Below are 21,158 nucleotides of genomic sequence, written 5' to 3' on the forward strand. Positions count from 1 at the left end.
TTTTAAAGGCAGCTGGAGTTAAGTGACTTGCTCTGGTCATAAAGCTAATTAAGTATCTGAGGCCAGATTTGAATTCATATGAATCTTTCTAAATTCCAAGTGCAATGCTGTCTACTGTGCCATTTAGCTGCCCTCTAATTATCTATTTAAAAGAGACCTCATTAAAAGTCTGCCCAATACACATGGAATCGGAATCAAATGAGTCCTTTCATGTAATATTCACTTAATAAACATAACTCCAAAATTTAAAAATATTTTTTGATCTCCATCAAAGTTGGTCATACAATCATGATATAGAGCTAGAAGGGACTTGAGGAGTCATCCAGTGCCCTTTATTTTGTAGACAAGCAGAGTGAGGCCCATACAGGTAAAGTGTCCTGCCTTCTCGAAGCCTTCCTCTCCTCCCCTTCCCCCCCAAAAAAAGAGCCCACATATATGAAAGAGCTGGAATGTAAACCTCAGGTCTTCTGACTCCAAATTCAGCATTTTTTGCCCAATATTCTGTTAATTTAAGATTATAATTAGCATATTTTTCTCATGTTAAGTTAAAGACACAAAGTAAAATAAAGGGAAAGATGATATTTAATATTCCTATTAAGTATGGTTAAATAACAAGACCTAAGTAAGTAAAGTTCATTTATTCTGAGAAAAAAAAAAAAAAGATTCGGTTTATATCCAGAAGCTTAATTAAATGACACCTAGTATTTTATGCCACCATTCTGAGTTATCATACAGGCACTTAAGTTGCATTCCAGGAAAATTGTCATCTACCATACACAGAAAGCTATCTTTTATATTTCATCTCACATACTATGCCTCTAGAAATGCTTATCTTTGCTTCAATTGAATTAACTTTTAGTATTCCTGATGAGTGTCAAGTAAAGTAATTTAGATGATAATGTTCGCATGGAAGTTGGCATAATTTTTATAGGGTGAATTGAAAGATATCTCTAATAAAATAGCTTTCATTTGTTGAGTGAAATACTACTCAAACTTTGTCAAACCATAGGTGAACACAAAAAAAAAAATTAGTATATATTCATATACTTTTGATTTTCCTATGGTTTAAAACATTCTTTATACTTATATATAAGGTCATTTAAAAATCTTTTGTTCTAGTAAACATAATGTTTATATATCTTATGCTAGCTCATTGAAATTCAAAAGATATCAAACCAAATCATTTGAATGCCATTATCTAGTTTCTGCATGAAAATTTTTAAAGAACAAGCATTTTGCATAATACCTGCTTTTTCAGTTGATTAAAAATAAAAATAAGATGGATTGAGTTCTTTAAAGAATATATACTGCTCATCCTCACTGTTATTGAATAAGGTTTTATATATATATGTGTGTGTGTGTGTGTGTGTGTGTGTGTGTGTGTGTGTGTATTGTATATATATATATATATATATATATATGTATGTGTGTATATATATATATATATATATATATATATATATATATAAGTACTTATACATTTACACAGTTAATGTATATACATACGTATATATAAACATAACATGCATGCATGCATATATATGTATGTGTACAAATATACATATGGGAATCGTTTTTGTGGAAATTCACAAACAGGTATTAATCAGGAATAAATGGTATAGAGTTTTCCAGAACATAATTTGGACATAACTTTTGAAATGTTAAAATTTATATCATAATTGTATTATAGTGAAGTATTTCTACTCTTTAAAAACATGATGATGAAACTCTTTTGTTAAAGACTGATTTAGAAGGAACTTGAAAGTTCTCTGGGATTTTCTTCCTGCTCTCAGCTCATCTATTGCCCCTCTTTATATTAAATAGAAGTAAACCAAAGTTTATGAATAATGATGTCTCTTTTTTTTTTTCTCCATTCTTCCTTACCCCTCCTTGCTTGACTTTGTGTTTTGTGATTTTGAGTTTTAAAGGTTACTGAATTGTTTTGGTTTTAAGGAGGAGTGAGAGTGGGGTGGGTGTTTTTAACCTGCGCTGTAAATTTGATTTTTTAATATTTTGATAAATGTATTTTACCATAATGGTTTCCTTTGGCGTCTTATGTATTTTCTTTTATGTATTTAAGAATTATTCTTGGAAGGAATACATAAGTTTCTCTAGACTGCCTAAGCTCAGTGCCTGGCACGGAACAGACACTTAATAAATGTATATTGATTGATTAATTAATTGAAATGAAAAAAAGTTACCAATCACTCCTCTTGGGTTTCTTGTAAATACTACTTTGATAATGTACTTATTTCTTATGTCACTGATTGTCTTTGGAAAAAATAGCATAACAAAAAGACAAGCATTACATGATAACTTTATTATATATTTAAAAGGAATAGCAAATAGTATATAATTTTCAGTTTCATGAGTAAACATCTTTTTAAACTTTTAAAACAAATTCAGCTAGGTGATAGAAATTCTTGTGTTACTTCATAAATCGAAAAAAAAAAAAAGAATTATGGAATTTTACATTTGGAAGGGTCCTTAATAGTCTCTTATCCAGCCTAAATCTAAACAAAACTTTTTCTACAACATTACCAACAAAGAATCATCCTATCTTCATTTGAAGGCACTCTAGTAAGGGGTAATCCACCATCTGCTGGAGCTGTCCATTCTAGTTTTGGATAACTCTGATTGTTAGCTGATTTTTGTTTGCTATTAAGAAAAAACTTTTTCCCTCCCCCCTCCTCGCCCCCCAATTTTGCTCCTAGTCTTCACAGCCAAGTAAAACAAATAAAATCCTTCTTCCACAAGTTAGGCCTTGTATTTATGATGTTCTTATTCTTCTTAACTTAGTTTTTTCAGCCGATTTTCATATGCCATAGTTTCCTGCTCAGACTTCCAGGGACACTTTTCAGTTTGTTAATGGCGGTCCTGAACTGGCTCCCCTTCATTAAATATTTTAATCATTAAAATGTTTTCAACTGGAATGATTGAGAGTTGATAGATTCCCCAGTGATATTTGAATTGTAGTGATTATTTTTTAAAGTGCTGCTATTCAAGGAAAACTGTCCTGGAAGAAGACAACTTGTACCTAAAAGAAAAGTTTAGAGCAAACCATATAGTTGGTTACAACTGGGAAATAAGTACTTGAGTTTATGGCAGTGGTGACATATAAAAGAGAAAACCATTGAATCTTGAACAGAAGAGTGACATGGTCAGATCTGTTCTTAAGGAATATCAGTTTGACACTGTGTGAAAGATTTATTGGAGAGGAAAAAGACTGAAGGCAGGGAGATTAATTAAGCTATTTCAGTAGTATAAATGATGAAGGGCTGATGAAGTAGGATGTAAGAGTTGTAAAGATATATACAACAAAGCTTGGTATTTTAGTGGATTTAGGGAGTGCATCAGAGATGAGAATGGCTCCTGAGTTATAAGCATAAGTTAATGATGGTACTTTTGATAGAAATAAGAAATGAGGAAGAAAGGTCCAGTTTATGAGGGGAAATGAATTCTCCCTTGAACATGAATTTAAGATATATATGGGATATCAAGCCAAATGTATATAGCAAATAGTATTAAAATAAAATAGCAAATATGTAGACATAGAAGTTATCTCCATTAAGATAATAGTTGAAGCTTAGAAAATATTTAGAGACCAGAGACTAGGACAGAACTTGATGGTACATTTAGGTAAGAAATGAGGTATAAATGATCCAGCAAAGAAACCTGATAAGGAAAAGTCAAAGAAGGATACATGTTTCAATGGAAATCTTTGGTGGTATGAGTTGGATTACATGGTCACCAAAGTCCCTTTTAACTCTGGAATTCTTTGATCTTTAATACTTAAGATTTTGACTTGTAAAATTTTCATGTCTTAACTAGGATAATGGTCTAAATTCTGCTTAAAGAAACATGTTGAGTTATAATTTTTGCCTTCTGTAATTATCATTAGCATAATATTTTTTAAACCATTTATCCTGGTGTCCTTGGTTTTTGGAATTTTCTAGCTCCTTAAAAGCCCTAATGATCTTGTCACGCCAACTATGTCACCTACTTTGTCAAGAATACTATAACTATCACTTCTTGTGTAAAGTAATATTATATTTACTTGGGAATAATTTAAATACTTGGAAATACTTCCCTAGTACTATAGATTCTTCCTTTATATTCTCTCCCACCTCACTGGACCATCATTATTATTAGTCTCTTCATTACTTTACCTCTAAAATATATCTAAGATTTCCAAGTTCTAAAATATTGATTATTTGAATCATTCCCTTGTTCACCTTTTAAACCCCATCTTGGATCTTTTTATAACCATGGCTAATGAAAGTATGTAGTTCTATAACGTAACAGTATGGATAGAGATTAGAATTGTGATTTCATTGGTATAGGGAACTCTTAGGTGAAGAAACTTCTGCCAGTTCCATCTACCAACTCTCTGGGTTTATTCAAGAACCTTGCTGTGTAATTTTGAATAGATTATTAGCCTTGATTTCTTCCTTCTACTAAACTCACAGAATCACAAAACATGAGTTAATAAGGAGTTTAATCTAATCTGTATCTGAAAAAAGAATCTTCTCATATTTGATAAGTTGTCATTCTACCTTACCTGGACAAACATTCAATGAGAATGGTAATCCAGTTTCTCAAAGCACCCATTCTGTTTTTGGATAGATCTTATTGTTAGAACAGTATTAACACAAAAGTGCCAAATAAATACTTGTATTAGGAAAATTTTGCTTCATCGATATCCCTCTGCAACTTAAACTCAATATTTTAGAGCCAGAGCAGTTCTATTTCTTTTTCCATTTGAGAGCTTTTCAATTACTTGGAAACATCTCAAAAATTTCTTCAAATCAAATATCCTCATTTAGCCAATTATTAGATGACATGAACTTGATGCCCTTTACCAACATTCAGTACTTAAAAATATTGAGTCTGTGCACATATAACCTTTTTGTTTTGTAGGTTTTTTTTACATTGATAACGGATTTTGGGATCCCAAGGATCCATCCCTGGGATTTTTTGTTTGTTTGTTTGCCTGAGCTCTATAATGGTAACATTATCTAACATTATATACTTTAGATATCAAGTTCTTTAAAACTTGGCAGAATGTCTTTTTCCAAAAACTTTGATAACCAACACAAGAAGCAGCATGGCACAGTGGAAAGAATACTGGAGTCAGATGATACAAGTGTGAATCCTAAGTACTACTACTCAATACTTGGTGATTTTTGGCAAGGTAATTTAACTGCTCTGAGTCTAAAGATGAGCAGAATGGATTAGATCAGACAGAGATGACAAACAAAACCCAGCATATTCAGCTAAATCAGATTAAAATATAATTTGGAAGTATTTAGCAAAATAGATAAAAATATAGTAAAATAGATAATGCTATATTTTAAAACTAAGTCAGTGTGTGGTCCATAAGGATCCTGAGCCCCATTTCTGTTTGAGTTTAACACTGATGGACTAGATGACTTTTTTTTTTTTTAATAGCTTTTCATTTATAAAGATATATGCATAGGTAATTTTTCAGCATTGACCCTTGCAAAATCTTCTCTTCCAATTTTTCCCCTCCTTCCCCCCCATCCACTCCCCCAGATGGCAGGTAAACCAATACATGTTAAATACAATATATGTATACATATCCATACAGTTATTTTGCTACACAAGAAGAATCGGATTTTGAAATAATGTAAAATTAATCTGAAAAGGAAATAAAAAATGCAAGCAAATACAGAGGGATTGGAAATGCTGTGTAGTGGTTCATACTCATTTCCCAGAGTTCTTTCACTGGGTATAGCTGGTTCTATTCATTATTGAACAAAAGGAACTGATTTGGTTCATCTCATTGTTGAAGAAAGCCACATTCATCAGAATTGATTATCATATAGTATTGTTGTTGATGTATATAATGATCTCTTGGTCCTGCTCATTTCACTCAGCATCAGTTCACGTAAGTCTCTCCAGGCTTTTCCTGTTGGTCATTTCTTACAGAACAATAATATTCCATAACATTCATATACCACCATTTATTCAGCCATTCTCCAATGGATGAGCATCCATTCAATTTTCAGTTTCTACCTACTATAAAGAGAGCTGTCATAAACATTTTTTAAAATACACATACAGGTCCCTTTTCCTTCTTTAAGATCTCTTTGGGATATAAGCCCAGTAGTAGCACTGCTGGGTCAAAGGGTATGCCCAGTTTGATAACTTGTTGAGCATAGTGCCAAATTGCTCTCCAGAATGGCTGGATGTATTCACAATTCCACCAACAATGTATTAGTATCCCAATTTTCCCACATTCCCTTCCAACATTCAGCATTATCTTTTCCTGTCATCCTAGCCAATATAAGAGGTGTGTAGTGTTATCTCAGAGTTGTCTTAATTTGCATTTCTCTGATTAATGATGACTTGGAACAATAAATGACTTCTAAGATCCCATTTAACTCTAGTGTTTTGAGAAAGGTTATAGGACAGCAAATAAGTTAGGGAAATGATACTTCCCAGCCACTTCTCAGGTATGTGTTTTTTGAGTGTGGGAACTTAAAATAGTTCCCTCCATTGTGCCAGAGAACTACCTAGTCTCAGCAGCATGGTGTCATCTAAATGTAAAGACCTTGAGTTCATTTTTGTAGGCTTTTAAAGGTCCTCAGTTTGGTTTTATACATATAGTAGGGTTATTAAAATTTAATAAACCTGCACCAGGGCTAGATCCTCTTTGCAACATTATCGGAAGTTATTTAAAGCTTTCACATCTCTCTGAGCAAGAGGGAACTCAGTAGCTTGCCAAGTTTGGAGCTGCAGTATCTCTATTAACTTTCTGTGAAGCTCCAGACTTCTAAAAAACAATTGGTGCCTGCCTTGACTTGGTATTAACCTTTTTTTATATAAATTGCATTTTCCTTCTCAATCATGAAGAGTAGCCAAGAGTAAAGGCCAGGCAGGGCAAGATAGACAGGTGTGCTTTTTTCTCTCAGAATTGCCAAACTGGTTTAACAAATTTTATTTGTATAGTATAATTGTATTGGGATAACATTTTGCTTAGCTGTATTGTTTATAAATAAGGATTCTTTTTGGGTAGACTATTTGTCACAGAGTGACAGTGATTTATTTATTTTTTTTTAAAGCACCAATAAGACATGAAAAAAAAAATCTTTGTAATTCAGTGTTCTTGCTCTTTGCAGCTTGAGTTATCCACCAATTTGGTCTTTGGTGCTCCAGACTGGATGTAGTACCCTAGATAAGTCTTTATCAATTAAAAAACAAAGGTAAGATTTCTTATATGTCACGTTCCTTTTATAGCCTTGCAAAAAAAAATAAATAAATTTTTTTTTCCCCTTGTTTTGCCAACTAAATTTTATTGCTGTAGTTTGGGTTTTTAGTTTTATTTATTATTTAAAATGATTCTAATGATTCTAAAAATGACTTACAGATTTCTAATCCATTCATTATTTTCACTTAATTAATTGTGTTTTGGACAGAGACATAGAATTGATAGTTGACTGCCTCTTTTGATTTGAGATTAAAGCTTTGGACCAGGATTGTAAGGAAGTAATTGCTGTTGTTTTGATACTGTGAACCGAAAAGTATGTTTTAAGTATACATCTGCTTCTTGGAATTGAAATCCTGAGTTTAATAAAGATCCTGATTAGAAATTATAGGAGCTGGGAGAAGAGAGGTCTATCTGTCATGCATTTTGTCATGTGGGTGAAATGGAAAGAATATTCTTTTTCCCTTTTGAGGTTTCTTAGCAGTTGACTTTCTGTGAGTAGAATTTCTAAGAAATAAATTAATAACTGGAAATCCCAAATTTGCTATGATAGACCAGTTTTTTATTTGGGAAATATAGTAAAGAAAAACTAAATCAAAATTTTGTTGGAGTGGAATTGGTCACCACATAATCCATCTCTCTCTCTCTCTCTCTCTCTCTCTCTCTCTCTCTCTCTCTCTCTCTCTCTCTCTCTCTCTCTCTCTCTCTCTCTCTCTCTTTTGATTGAGTTCATACTTATTCATCAATTAATTTCCTAGATTTAACTTTTTTTTCTTATTTTCAAAAGAAAATATAATTTAGGTAACAATGCCAAAAACATGAATAAATTTAGCTTTTTGAAAAGAGACATTATTCTTTTTAAAAGATATAATGATGATAAATCTTAATTTTCTTGGCCTCTAGTTTCTAGTACTCTGTTATATTCAGATGGATCTATTATCTCATAAGTATGGATATTCCCTCTAAGGTTGCATATTGCTATACATTTATGTCTTCCTTTCCTTGGAAACTCTTTTCCATGATCTTCCATAAATGTGTCACAGAAGGATTGACCTAACCTACTTGAGACCTTTTGTTCTTTTGACATAGATAGGTTATGTGGATCTTGCTTGCCTTATTTTTGCTTTTATGTCTTATTTAATTTTTTTTTAAGAACCTTTACATTGTTGTAATCCCTGTAATGTATTACTTGTTCACTTTACTACTACCCATCTTCTTCCATCCCTATATACTTCTGTTTCAATTTTTTGAAAACTGTAAAATTATTTTTCTTGTAGTTATACAAGACTTATAGTATATGGTCCTTTATTTCAGGGAAAAGCTTGGAATTTAAAAAAAAAAAAAGATCAATTTCCTAATGGTTGTCTGGCCCACTTTATTCCTGCTATTCAATTCTGTATTCAACTTGTCATTTCTCAGTGATTGTCCAAGAACTTATTATTTTTTATTTTTATTCTTTTTTCCACTTACATGTTAAAATAATTTAAAACTTTGTTTTTGGAATTTTGAGTTGCACATTTTATTCCTCCTGCTCCCTTCATCTAAATACGGTAAACAATCTGATACAGGTTATAAATGTTTAATCATGTGAAATATTTACATATTAGTCATTTTATACAAGAATACTCAAAAAAAATGAAAGAAAAATATGCAACAATTCACAAATTTGCATGTCATCCTTACTCTGGGGCAGTGCTAATTTCCTCTATATCATTTTAGTTTTTGCATCTGTGCTGCTGAAGCCAACTCTTGCCCAAGGTATCTTGATTGTCCATTTAGTTGTTTTTCATCCTTGTTCTTTTCCTGTTTGGATAGTTAGGTCAGAATCTTTACAGTGATTATGGATCTACTTTAAAAGATTTTGCAGTATTCTGGAGCATAATGCCATCTGTGAAAGAGCATAAGACTTTAACATTTGTAGAAAAACTGTACTTGACTTGGACTTCGAGTGATTTTTGTGACAATGGCATATGCTAATCATAGATGTTCTTTTATGCTAAAAACCAATATAAATCTTTGGAGACATATTTCTCAGTGTATAGAACTAAAAATGTTAAGGTCTAAGAATTTTCTTCAAATTCATTGACTCAAAAAAATTGTTAGAGGACTGGTTATAGCTTAATTTTATAACATCAAAAAAACAAAACAAAACAAAAAAACAAAAAACCCACTGATAAAATTCTTTTGAATTAAAATAGTAAAATGCTAATTTTTAAAGTACTCAAGTAGTATATACTTCCCCATTATTCTTAACACTCTGGTGGCTATATACAAGTAAACCTATGTATTGTACTTGGAATCCATAAAATTAGAATCCTCCTAATTGCTAATGGCTAACACACCTCATCTCCTGCTGTTCCTCTGAAACAAATGATAGACAATGATTCCTTCTATGTATATTCTCAAATCAAATGAGGAGGAATAAGGTAAGGAAGTATTTTATCTAAACTCAGCCTAATATTAGGGACTTTAAGACTAGAGATTTTCTGGCATATTCTTCCTTTCCCTAGCAAAAAGTGACAGATAACTGATTTATTCTAGTTAGAGATTGAAATGAAGAAGGACTAGGAACCAATATGGATGGCTTTTATGGAATACCTAGCAGAGGTTCACCCTTCACTATACAGGATTGCAACTCAGGCCAATCTCTCAATGTAAGAAGAGGCTGAAGACTATTAGTGATGTATGTGCCACAAAATGGGCAGGATTCAGAAGTGAGAAGATGGGAGAATATAAAGAAAAAAATTGAAGAAAACTCAGCCAAAAAACCATAGCATAAATAGATAAGTTTTCACAGAGTATTCTGAACCTAAGATGATGAGTACTAAACCTGATTATAAAACTTTCTGAACAGATATGAAGCAAAAGAAGTGACATAGTATTTAATGAAACAGTCATAGGAAATCCAGGAGAGTGTGAATCAAAAAGAAATTCCAGAATGGTTCAAAAGAGAAATAAAATCCTTAAAAAAAATTTAGGAAGGTCAGAAGTTACAGCTTCTACTATAGAAATAAAATAAATTAGGAAATTACAAAAATAAATCAATTGTAGAGATTTTCTCCAAAGAAGCAAAAAAGAGATTGACATATTTGGAATACAGAAATGGTATCAGGGAAGAATCTGACAAAAAATGTAAAAGGGTAGGCTCTGGTGAACCATGCTGGTAATGTCAGCCTCCATTCCCCGCCCCCCCCCGCCCCCCCCCACACACAGGCTGGGGTTAAGTGACTTGTCCAGGTTCACACAGGAAGTGTTAAGTGTCTGAGACCAGATTTGAACTTGGGTCCTCCTGAATTCAAGGCTGGTGCTCTATCCACTGTGCCACCTAGCTGCCCCCCTCCATTTCTTTTTAAGTTTTTTTTTTTTTTTTTTTCTTCTCTTTTTTTAGGTTTAGGCAGTTGGGGTCAAGTGACTTGCCCAGGGTCACATAACTAGGAAATGTCAAGTGTCTGAAACCAGATTTGAACTCAGGTCCTCCTGATTTCAGAGCTGGTATTCTATCCACTGAGCCACCTAGCTACCCCTATTTTTAAAATTTTTAAACATTTTTATTTAAAATTTAGAATTTAAATTCTATCCCTCCCTTCTCTTCCTTCTCCTTCTCTCTCCCTGAGACAACAAGTAGATACAAACTATACGTATGCAATTATTTCATAGAAGTAATTTTGTACAAAAAGAGTAGAATAAAAGTAAAAAGAAAAAAAAGTGAAAAATAGCATGTTTCACATTGTATTCATTCAATATTAGCTCATTCTCTGTAGGCTGATAGTATGCTTCATTATTAAATCCTTTGGGATTTATAATAATAATAATATGTGTTGAATCTCTATTGTTAACAATAGCTAAGTCATTTACAATTCTTCATCAAACAGTATTGCTGTTATTATGTGCAACATTTACCTCGTTCTGTTTGCTTCACTATCCATCTTATTTTTTCTGAAATCATTCTTCTTGCCATTTCTTTTAGCATAATAATGTTCCATTAAAATCCTATACCACAGCCTTTTTTTAGCCATTCCTCAATTGATGGGCATCCCTTTCTTTTCCAGTTTTTAGCCACTGTATGTTATAAATATTTTTGTACAAATAGGACCTTTTGTTCCCTTTTTCTTGGGGTGGGGGGGTATAGACCTAGCAATGGTATTGGCAGATCAAAGGTTTGCAGAATTTTATGGCCCTTTGGACATAGTTCCAAATTAGCTGTCCAGAATGGTTGGGTCAGTTCACAACTTGGTGGGAATACTTTAATTTAGGCATTCTGAGCTACCATGGGCTAAACTGATCAGGTGTCCTAAGTTTGGCATTACATAAAGAACCCCTTTTATCAGGAAGCCACCTATTAGTCTAAGGAAATAGGAACTAGCTCCAGTTAGAAATGGAGCAAGTCCTGTGTCAATCAGTAATGGGTCTGGGCCTGTGAGTAGCCCTTGTACCAGTGGTCCTCAAACTTTTTTTTTTTTTTAATTAATTTTATAATTATAATTTTTTTTGACAGTACATATGTATGGGTAATTTTTTTTTACATTATACTTTATACCTTGTACTCACTTCTTTTCCAAATTTTCCCCTCCTTCCCCTCTACCCCCTTTCCTAGATGACAGGCAATCCCATACATGTTAAACGTGTTACAGTATATCCTAGATACAATATATGTGTGTAAAACCGAATTTCTTGTTGCACAGTAAGAATTGGATTCAGAAGGTAAAAGTAACCTGTGTAGAAAGACAATAGTGCAAACAGTTTACATTCAATTCCCAATGTTCTTTCTCTGGGTGTAGCTGATTCTGTCCATTATTGATCAACTGGAACTGAATTAGATCTTCTCTATGTTGAAGATATCCACTTCAATCAGAATACATCTTCATACAGTATTGCTGTTGAAGTGTATAACGATTTCCTGGTTCTGCTCATTTCACTCAGCATTAGTTCATGCAAGTCTCTCCAAGCCTCTCTGTATTCATCTTGCTGGTCCTTTCTTACAGAGCAATAGTATTTCATAACATTCATATACCATAATTTACCCAACCATTCTCCAATTCATGGGCATCCATTCATTTTCCAGTTTCTAGCCACTACAAAAAGGGCTGCCACAAACATTTTGGCACATACAAGTCCCTTTCCCTTCTTTAGTATTTCTTTGGGATATAAGTCCAGTAGTAGCAATGCTGGATCAAAGGGTATGCACAGTTTGATAACTTTTTGGGCATAGTTCCAAATTGCTCTCCAGAATGGTTGGATTTTTTCACAACTCCACCAACAATGCATCAGCGCCCCAGTTTTCCCACAGCCCCTCCAACATTCATCATTATTTTTTCCTGTCATCTTAGCCAATCTGACAGGTGTGTAGTGGTATCTCAGAGTTGTCTTAATTTGTATTTCTCTGATCAATAGTGATTTGGAACACTCTTTCATATGAGTGGAAATAGTTTCAATTTCATCATCTGAAAATTGTCTGTTCATATCTTTTGATCATTTATCAATTGGAGAATGGTCTGATTTCTTATAAATTAGAGTCAGTTCTCTATATATTTTGGAAATGAGGTCCTCAAACTGCCAGTTCACTGTCCCTCAGGCTGTTGGAGGGCCAGACTACAGTAAAAACAGAAACTCACACTCTGTCTCTGCCCCTCAGCCCATTTGCCATAACCTGGCAGGCCGCCTAAATGTCATCAACGGGCTGCATGTGGCCTGCGGGCCATAGTTTGAGAACCCCTGCTGTGTACTCTCTTCCTGGGTGAGGATAAACTCATTTTCAAAAATAATAAATGAAAGGAAGGAAATGTTGAAACAAAGAACATATGATCTTATTTTTAAAGCAAAAGCTATAGATATGGTTTGATGACATGTAATAGATCTTTCAAAACAACATGATAAAAAGCTTAAATGCCGTAATGTGAAAAATTATAAAAGAAAATTTCTCAGAACTTTGGAGGAAAGGGGGGAGGGAAGCACTAGTAGAAAGAATTAGTAGAATGCCTTCAATAAAGGCCCTGTGTGTCAACTATAGATGTGTGTTTCTTGGGGGATAATTTCAAAAGAAGAACAGAAGAATGGGAAAGAGGAATGTCCTGGAAAAAGGGTAAGGGAGAGGAAGAATTATCTCACATGAATGGGATATGCAAGGAAGAGTTTATAAAGTGGAGAGGACAATAGAGAGGGGCAGTACGCAACACAAACTTCACTCATCTGAATTAGCTCTTTGAGGGAAGAAGGCAAATAGAGGAAAAACAGTTTATTGAACAGGGGTCAGGATAAAAAAGAGGACAAATAAATATAAGAGAATTAGGATGGAGGGAAATATACAATTAATCATAACTGAAAATGAATGAGATGACTGATAAAATATTATATGATAGCAGACTGAATTAACATCCAGATTCTAGCAATAATGTAATTTTACAAGAAACACACTTGAAACAGAAAGTTAGACATAGATATCAATACTGAACATATCTGTACCAAATGATGTAGCATCCAGATTTTTAAAGGAAAAAAATGAATTACATGAGGAAATAGATTGTAAAATATAATAATTGGATATCTTTGCTTATTCTCCTTAGACTTTGATAAATCTAAACATAAGAAGAAAGTTAAAGAATTGAATATGGAATTTTGGAAAACTTAGATATTATATATTTCTGAGAAATAATGAAAGGGGAAGAGAAATGAGTACATCTGTTTTTCAGTTGTATGTGACATCCACAAAAATTGACTATGTATTAGGACATAAAAACTTGACAAGTAAATAAAAAAAAGTATAAATTTTAAATTCATCTTTTTCAGATCCTAATGTAATAAGAATTATATTCAATAAAGAGATTTGAAACCTAGATTAATAATTAATTCAAACCTAATTCTAATCCTAAAGAATGGATGGATCAGAGTAAATCACAGAAATAATTTAATTAAAAATAATGACAACAGTGCAACAATGTGTAAATATTTGTGGGATGTAGCCAAAATAGTACTTAGGGGAAAATTCTATCTCCTTACGTCAATAATAGAGTGGAGACTAGATCATTGAACTAGGTATGCAAATAACAAAAAACCCAAAACCTGAAAATCCCTAACTAAACTTCAAAATAATCAAGATCCACAAAATTCAAATTGAATTCAAATCAAATGTCAGCAATGACAGCTTTGACTTAATAAATAAAAATGGGAATAAAAAAAAAATGATAAACCAATGGCCAATTTGACTAAAAATGGAGAAAACCAAATTATCAGTATTAAAAATGAAAAGGTTGAATACATAATTAATGAAGAAGGATAAAAAGGAATTGTTAGGAAATATTTTCCTTTGCTATTTGCCAATATAACTTAAAATTTAAAATAGATTAATATTTACAAAACTATGAATTATTAAGATTAATAAAAGAGTAAATAGAATACTTAATAATCTTATCTTGGAAAAAGAAATTGAAAAGGTCAAAGAAGTTCCCCAAGGGGGAAAAATAACTAGGACCAGATGGTTTTATAAATGAATAATACCAAAAAATTAAAGAACAGCTCTAATATTATATAAACTGTTTGGAAAAGGTAGATGGAGTGCCTTCAAATTCTTTCTATGACACATATGGCTACGTAAATCAGACATAGAGAAAAAAAAAACTAGACCAATTTCTCTAATGAATATTAATGTAATAGTATAATGTTAACAAGGAGATTACAGTAATATATTCCAAAGGTATATATAGACTGAAGTATACGAACAAAAGTAGAGCTGTTTCAGTATTAGGAAAACTATAGGCACCACTGACCATATCAATAACAGAAACATTAATGGTGCCCATACACAAGCATAAAATATGCTAAATATTGGGAATGCATGACTGAATGAACTTAACCTTTTGTTAGGCATGGTGAAGATAATTACTTGCATTTTAGAGAGTCATAATTTATACAGGTAACAGTATAAGGCAATATATTTGTCTTGGCTTCAAAATAGTCATCTTTGAGATTGGAAAAAGTAAGATTTTTTAGTTTGACAAACTTTTGGGAAAATATGAAATAAAGAATTATCAAACATTTCAGTTTTGTCATATGTTATTTGTCAGTATTCTTTGCATATGCTTATTTTTTTTAAAAAGTACTGAATTGCAATTGCTGTCTGAATTTAGCCTTGCCAGAAGCATATTAGAAGTAATCTAGTGAGACTGTAATCTATGCCCTGAAAAAAGCATGTCATTTTTGCTACTATAAAATCTTATATTTGACTTGGAAATTTTCATATAACTCTATAGTCAGTGGAGTATGATGCAGATAGCACTATTTTTGGAGGCAGGATACTGTGTTTTAGTTCAGGTTCTGCCACAACCTCTTAATATGTGATTTTGGACAAATTAACTTCTCTGGAGCTTAATTTATTAATTTTAAATAAAGATTTCCAAAGATCCTTTCTGCTCCAAAATGGCCTTGATCCAAAATTGATAAAATTGTTTAAAATTCTGTTTTTATAGAATCATAGACTTTTTAATTACCTCTTTAATTCATAGAGTACTGAAAATCAAAGAAGACACTGCTTAATTATTACATTTTAGAAATAGTTAATGAAATCAGAGCGCCAAAATTTTATACAAATATATTTTTTTATGGAAAATGTAACTGGCACAAATAAAACAAAATAAGTTGTCATTTGGAATACTCAGTTTTCTATGTATATAAGAACATTTTCACTTTCAAATTGATATTAGATAATGATACAAATTTATAAGAAAATGTAATCGACTTTACTTTCCTAGGTTCTTAAAGGACAGGATCAACCAGTATAATCAAGCTAACTTCTGAGATAAATTTTAATGAACATACATCTGGGTGGCACAGTTAGTAGAGGGCTGGATTTGGATTACAGCAGACCTAAGTTCAACTGCAGGTTCAGATACTTAATAGCTTTATGACTGAACAGGTCACTTAACTTCTCTCACTTTCCTCATCTGTAAAATGAGTATAATAACAGCACCCACTTGCCAGAGTTGTGAGGATTAAAGGAGATAACATATGCAAAATACTCTGTAACCCTAAATATAAATGCTATTAATTAGAGCAAGTAGTTAGCAATGGGTAGAGTATCCTGTCTAGATTCAGGAATACTGATTTTTCAGAGTTTAAATGTTACCCCAGACACTACCGAGTGACCCTGGGCAAGTCATTTAATCCCATTTGCCTCAGTTTCCTCATCTGTAAAATTATCTGGAGAAGGAAATGGCAAATCTTTCTAATATCTTTGCCAAAAAAACCCCAAGTGGGATTGTGAAAAATTGGAAATATAACAACAGAACAATAATAATTATTTTTATGTCTATTACTAATTGTGATTTTGTTACTGTGGATACCTTGTTTGTTTTTGTAGGTTGTTAACTCTTTATACTTTAATAGCCAAGCATTATGAATTTTCTGTTTTACAAATTTCATTTCTTGGTGGCCAGTCTTCTAGTTGACGAACCTTTCTGAACTTAGGTTGATCCTAAAATGGTAGGCATCAAGTGCCATTGAGCTTTTATTGTTTATGGAAGTATGTGCATTTCATATCTATAGCTAGGAATATATAGAAATTATTTCAGCTATAATTTACTGTATCTGATGTTTTTCAACATTGTATTTGCAATATTTTTATTGTGTTTGCCTTAGTGGAAGCAATATGTTACGATTGGGATGAAAAAAAATCCCACAATGCTTTAAGTATTGTTGCTTGTGTACCTCTCCTCCTCCTCCTCCTCCTCCTTCTCCTCCTTCTCTTCCTCCTCTTTCTTCTCCTCCTCCTCCACCTCCTTTTCTCCCTCCTTCTCTCCCTCCTTCTCCTCCTTCTCTTCCCCCCCTCCCTCTTCCCCTCCCCCTCCCTCTTCTCCTCCCCCTCCTCCTCCCTCTTCTCCTCCCTCTTCTCCCTTCTTTCTTTTTCCTCTTTCCTCTTTCCTTTCTTCTTCTTTTTCAAAAAAAGTGGGATATAAATGAAATGGAACAAAATAAAATAACTCATTGATATGTATAACAAATCTGAAAACTTTTTTTATATTTTTGAAAAATTTGGATATGCAATATGCATTCTTATTTTTTAATGCAGTTTCTAGTTTGACATGATTTGACATTGAATTTAAAAGATTTTAACATTTTTTAATTCGTCATGGAACTGTCATATTAGATATTGAGCCTTCCTTTGATCAAATCTGACCTTGTTTATATCTCACTAGTACTTGGGTCTTTAAAAAAAAAAAAAAAATTATTCTGATCTTGAACATCAAACAAAAGGAAGGCCTAAATATACCCAGAAGAACAAAAATTATCCATAAAGCATTAATTTGCCATATGTATAGCTTGCTTTTCTTTTTAAGTATAAAATCCAACATGCCACCTTCAAGGCTGTTCTGCTTATCTATGATTCCTTCTGGTCTACCTTCTGTTCTTTACTGTTCATTTCTAAAACTTTTTTTTTTTTTTTTGGCAACCCTGTCCCTAGCTCTTCTGTCTTTTATACTATCCTGCCTCTCAAGTTGAGAAGATTTTTTAACAAATAAGCATTGCTTACTTTTACAGAATTTTTGTTTAAGTAATTTTCTGCTCACTTCACCTGCATCAGTTTATACAAGTGTTCCCAGGTTACTCTGAAACAATACCTTTCATTATTTCATAGGACTAATGTTCTATTACATTTATATAGTGTGATTTGTTCAGTCATTCCTCATTTTGTTAGCATTTTTCTTAGGTCCCATTTCTTTGCTTGTAACAGAGAGGGGCTATGAATGTTGTACATTTAGTTCTTTTCTTTTTTTGATCTCTTTGGATATAGACCTACTAATATTACCTCTAGGTGATGGGATGTAGTTTTGTGACTTTTTGGTCTAAATAGTCTGTTCTGAATAGTTCTAAATAGTCGGTAATCATTAATTAAGCTCCTTTTATTTCTCAGCCACGTACTAAACAGTGAGGCTACAAAAAGAGACAAAAGGCAATTTTTGTCCTCAAGGAGTTTATTGGACCAATAATTCACAACTTTATCAACACCACTCTAATGGTTGAGGAATTTTACCACATTCTCTTTAAAGAAATTTTCATTTGCCTTTTTTTTTTTTTTTTTTTTTTTTTTTTTTTTTTTTTTTTGGTCATCTTTAACAATCTGTTGACTATGTGGTAGAATCATAGGGTTGTTTTTAATTTGTATTTCTCTAATTATTCATGATTTGGAATTTTTTTCTTATGCTTATTGATAATTTGAATTTCTTTGTGAATTGTTCATTTCTTTTGACCATTTGTCAGGGAAGATTCTTATATTTTTAATCAATACCTTATATGTATTAGATATGAGATCTTTGTCAAATAAATTTCTCCCGTTTTCCCTGTTTTTGTTTCTGTTCTAAATTTAATTTCATTCATCTTATTAGTTTGAGAATGTTTTAATTTTATCTAATAAAAATTTCCCATTTTATCTTCTATGGAACCCTCTATTCCTCGTTTCCCCAACAATTCTTTCCTTACCCTGTTGTGAAAATTATTTTTTTCTTCTCTAATTTATTTGTATTCTTATATCTTGAATCATGCATCCATTAGGGCGTTTGTTGCTATATAGTGTGAAATGGTTTACACCCAATATCATTGATCTAATGTCATACTACTTGACAGTATTCCAAGCATTTTTTTTGCCAAATTATCTCCTTATCCTAGAAGTTTGAATCTTTGAATTTTATTGAACATTATATGACTTTGTTTAGTTGCTTCTTTATTAATTGGTATGAAATAAGTTTCATAATTGCTGACATTTATAGTATACTTATAATTGATATAGATAGGCCTTTTGTGTTTTTTTCTCAGATAAATTTTATTACTTTTTCTTTTTCTTTAAAGAGACCCATTGCTAGTTTGATTTGTATAGCACTGAATAATCTAAGTAACTAGGTAGTGTTTTTTGTTTGTTTGTTTTTTTTTTTTTTTTTTTTTGTGTGTGTGTGTGGTTTTTTTTTTTTTTTAATATTGGCATGTTCTCCAATTATTTGTGTCTGGATTTCTGTAAATAATGGTTTGTAGTTTTATTCCTTTGGTTTAAATGTGTCTTGATAGACTTCCCAATATTTTGTTGATTCTGTAGTTATTTTAAATGCAATTTCTCTTTCTAACTCTTCCTGCTGGATTTTGTTGGTAATGTACAAATGATTTATATAGATTTATTTTACATCCTGTGATGTTACCACAATTATTTTGGATTAATTTTAATTTTATTTAATTTTACTTTTAATTAATTTTTAAATTTTGTTTACTCTTTACTTTTCTTTAGACTATATTATTAGTAAAAATTGAAAGTTTTATTTCTTATTTTCATGTGCTTATTCCCTTTTTTCCTCGTACTGAGTAAAAATTAAGAAAATGTTCATTTATTCCTAGTCTTTCTAGTGAGTTTTTTAAAAAGTAGAAATTAGTGTTTTTGTCCAAATCCTTTTCAGCATCTATTTATTCAATCATGCAGTTTTTAATTTGTTATTAACATGTTCCATTTTTTTTAGTTTTCCTTATTGATCCAATATTGCATTTATGATTTAACTGAATTTAGGTATATATTATCTTTTAAATATATTTTTGTTTCCTCTTTTGTGTTATTTAATATTTTTTCAATATTTATTAGAGATTAATGGTCTGAAATTTCCTTTCAGTGCTTTAACTCTCCTTGATTTAGATAGAAAGACCATATTTGTATTATAGAAAGAATTTAGAAAAATCTCTTCTTTTCCTCTTTTATTGTAAACAGTTTGATAATATTGAAATTAATAATTTTTTAAAGTGTTAGATAAAATTCACTTATAATTCCATCTGGACCTGAGTGATTCATATTTTTATATTTGTAATATTTTAATGCCCCCAATCATGATCATGCCAGATTTAAGAGTTTATACTTTGTCCCTCCAGAAAAAAAAAGAAAAAAATATTGAAGATTAAGGGCTTAACATTGTTAAACCTGTATTTTAGGAAAATCATTTGGTACCTGTTCAGAGAATGGATTAGAAAGGAGAGAGAATTGAGGCAGACAATGAACCCAGGAAGCTCTTTTAACAGTTCAGGTGATTGAGATTTTAAAAAATGACGGCTATGCGAGAGATTTGTAGAAGTAAAATTGCCAGAATTTTGCAACTTGTTTAATGTGTAGGGTGAGTGAGAATGTGAGATATTGAACCTTTGTTATTGGAAAAAATTAGGGTGATCTTATTAGAAATAGAAAGATAATGAAGGGCTTTGGAAGGGGGAGGGGAAGTGCTAAAAATGAATTATCTTTTTGACCTGTTGAGTTTGACATACCTGTGGAATGTTTAGTTTAAAATGAATGGTAGGTAATTGGGATTAAAGAGAGAAACTGGCCTAGGTTTAGGAGCCATCTCCTTAAGAGATGGTCAAACTTCTGGGGGTGGAGTCAAGATAGCATAGTAAATCCAAGAAGCTTCTTGAGCTCTCTGTTTCCCAAGAAAACCATCTGAAACCAAGCCTCTGAACAGAGTCTGTTGGAATGAAACCATTTTGCAGCTCAAGGTAGACTAGAAGAACTTCAAGATTTCTTTCCCTTTTACCTTTTTTATGATTCTCTTGAGTTTTTGTTTGGAGATCAAAGTTTTTGTTCAGCTCTGATCTTTTCATTAAAAATAGATGAAATTCACTGGTTTCACTGAATGTCTATCTTCTTTGCTGAAAAATAATGCTCATTTTAGTTAAATAGTTTATTCTTGGTTTTAATCCAAATTCCTTTACCTTTTGGATGGAAGCTAGTAGGTCCTGGGTAAATCAGACAGGAAGAATTCCAGGAAAAGTCATTGTCAACTGGGGTGAAAAGCATGTTCATCCCGTCAGAATAAGTCTGGGAAAGCTGATGAGAGGGACTTAATCACAGTAAGTCAGCAACTGAGACCCTCAGTCCTAGCTCAGTAAGCAGAGGACAGCAGAGGGGCATCTTCCAGGACTA

General features: G+C 32.2%; 1 protein-coding gene and 1 non-coding gene across 4 annotated transcripts in view; one reads left to right on the forward strand and one right to left on the reverse strand.

The window, feature by feature from the left end:
• The window catches only part of TAB3 (TGF-beta activated kinase 1 (MAP3K7) binding protein 3), an 80,628-nt gene that overhangs the window by 13,230 nt on the left and 46,240 nt on the right, over window positions 1-21,158 (forward strand). Inside the window, exon 2 of one of the 3 annotated variants that reach the window (XM_074300858.1) lies at window positions 7,146-7,229. The exons of the other annotated variants lie outside the window; for them this stretch is intronic. The gene's annotated coding sequence lies outside the window, so the exon portion shown is untranslated. The remainder of the gene's footprint in view (window positions 1-7,145; window positions 7,230-21,158) is intronic. 3 annotated transcript variants of the gene reach the window in all.
• LOC141565181 (U6 spliceosomal RNA) lies at window positions 8,874-8,978 on the reverse strand. The gene has a single exon (XR_012488875.1). It is a non-coding gene; the product is annotated as a U6 spliceosomal RNA (small nuclear RNA).

The sequence above is a fragment of the Sminthopsis crassicaudata genome, chromosome 3 (assembly GCF_048593235.1).
Source record: "Sminthopsis crassicaudata isolate SCR6 chromosome 3, ASM4859323v1, whole genome shotgun sequence".
Lineage (NCBI taxonomy): Eukaryota > Metazoa > Chordata > Mammalia > Dasyuromorphia > Dasyuridae > Sminthopsis > Sminthopsis crassicaudata.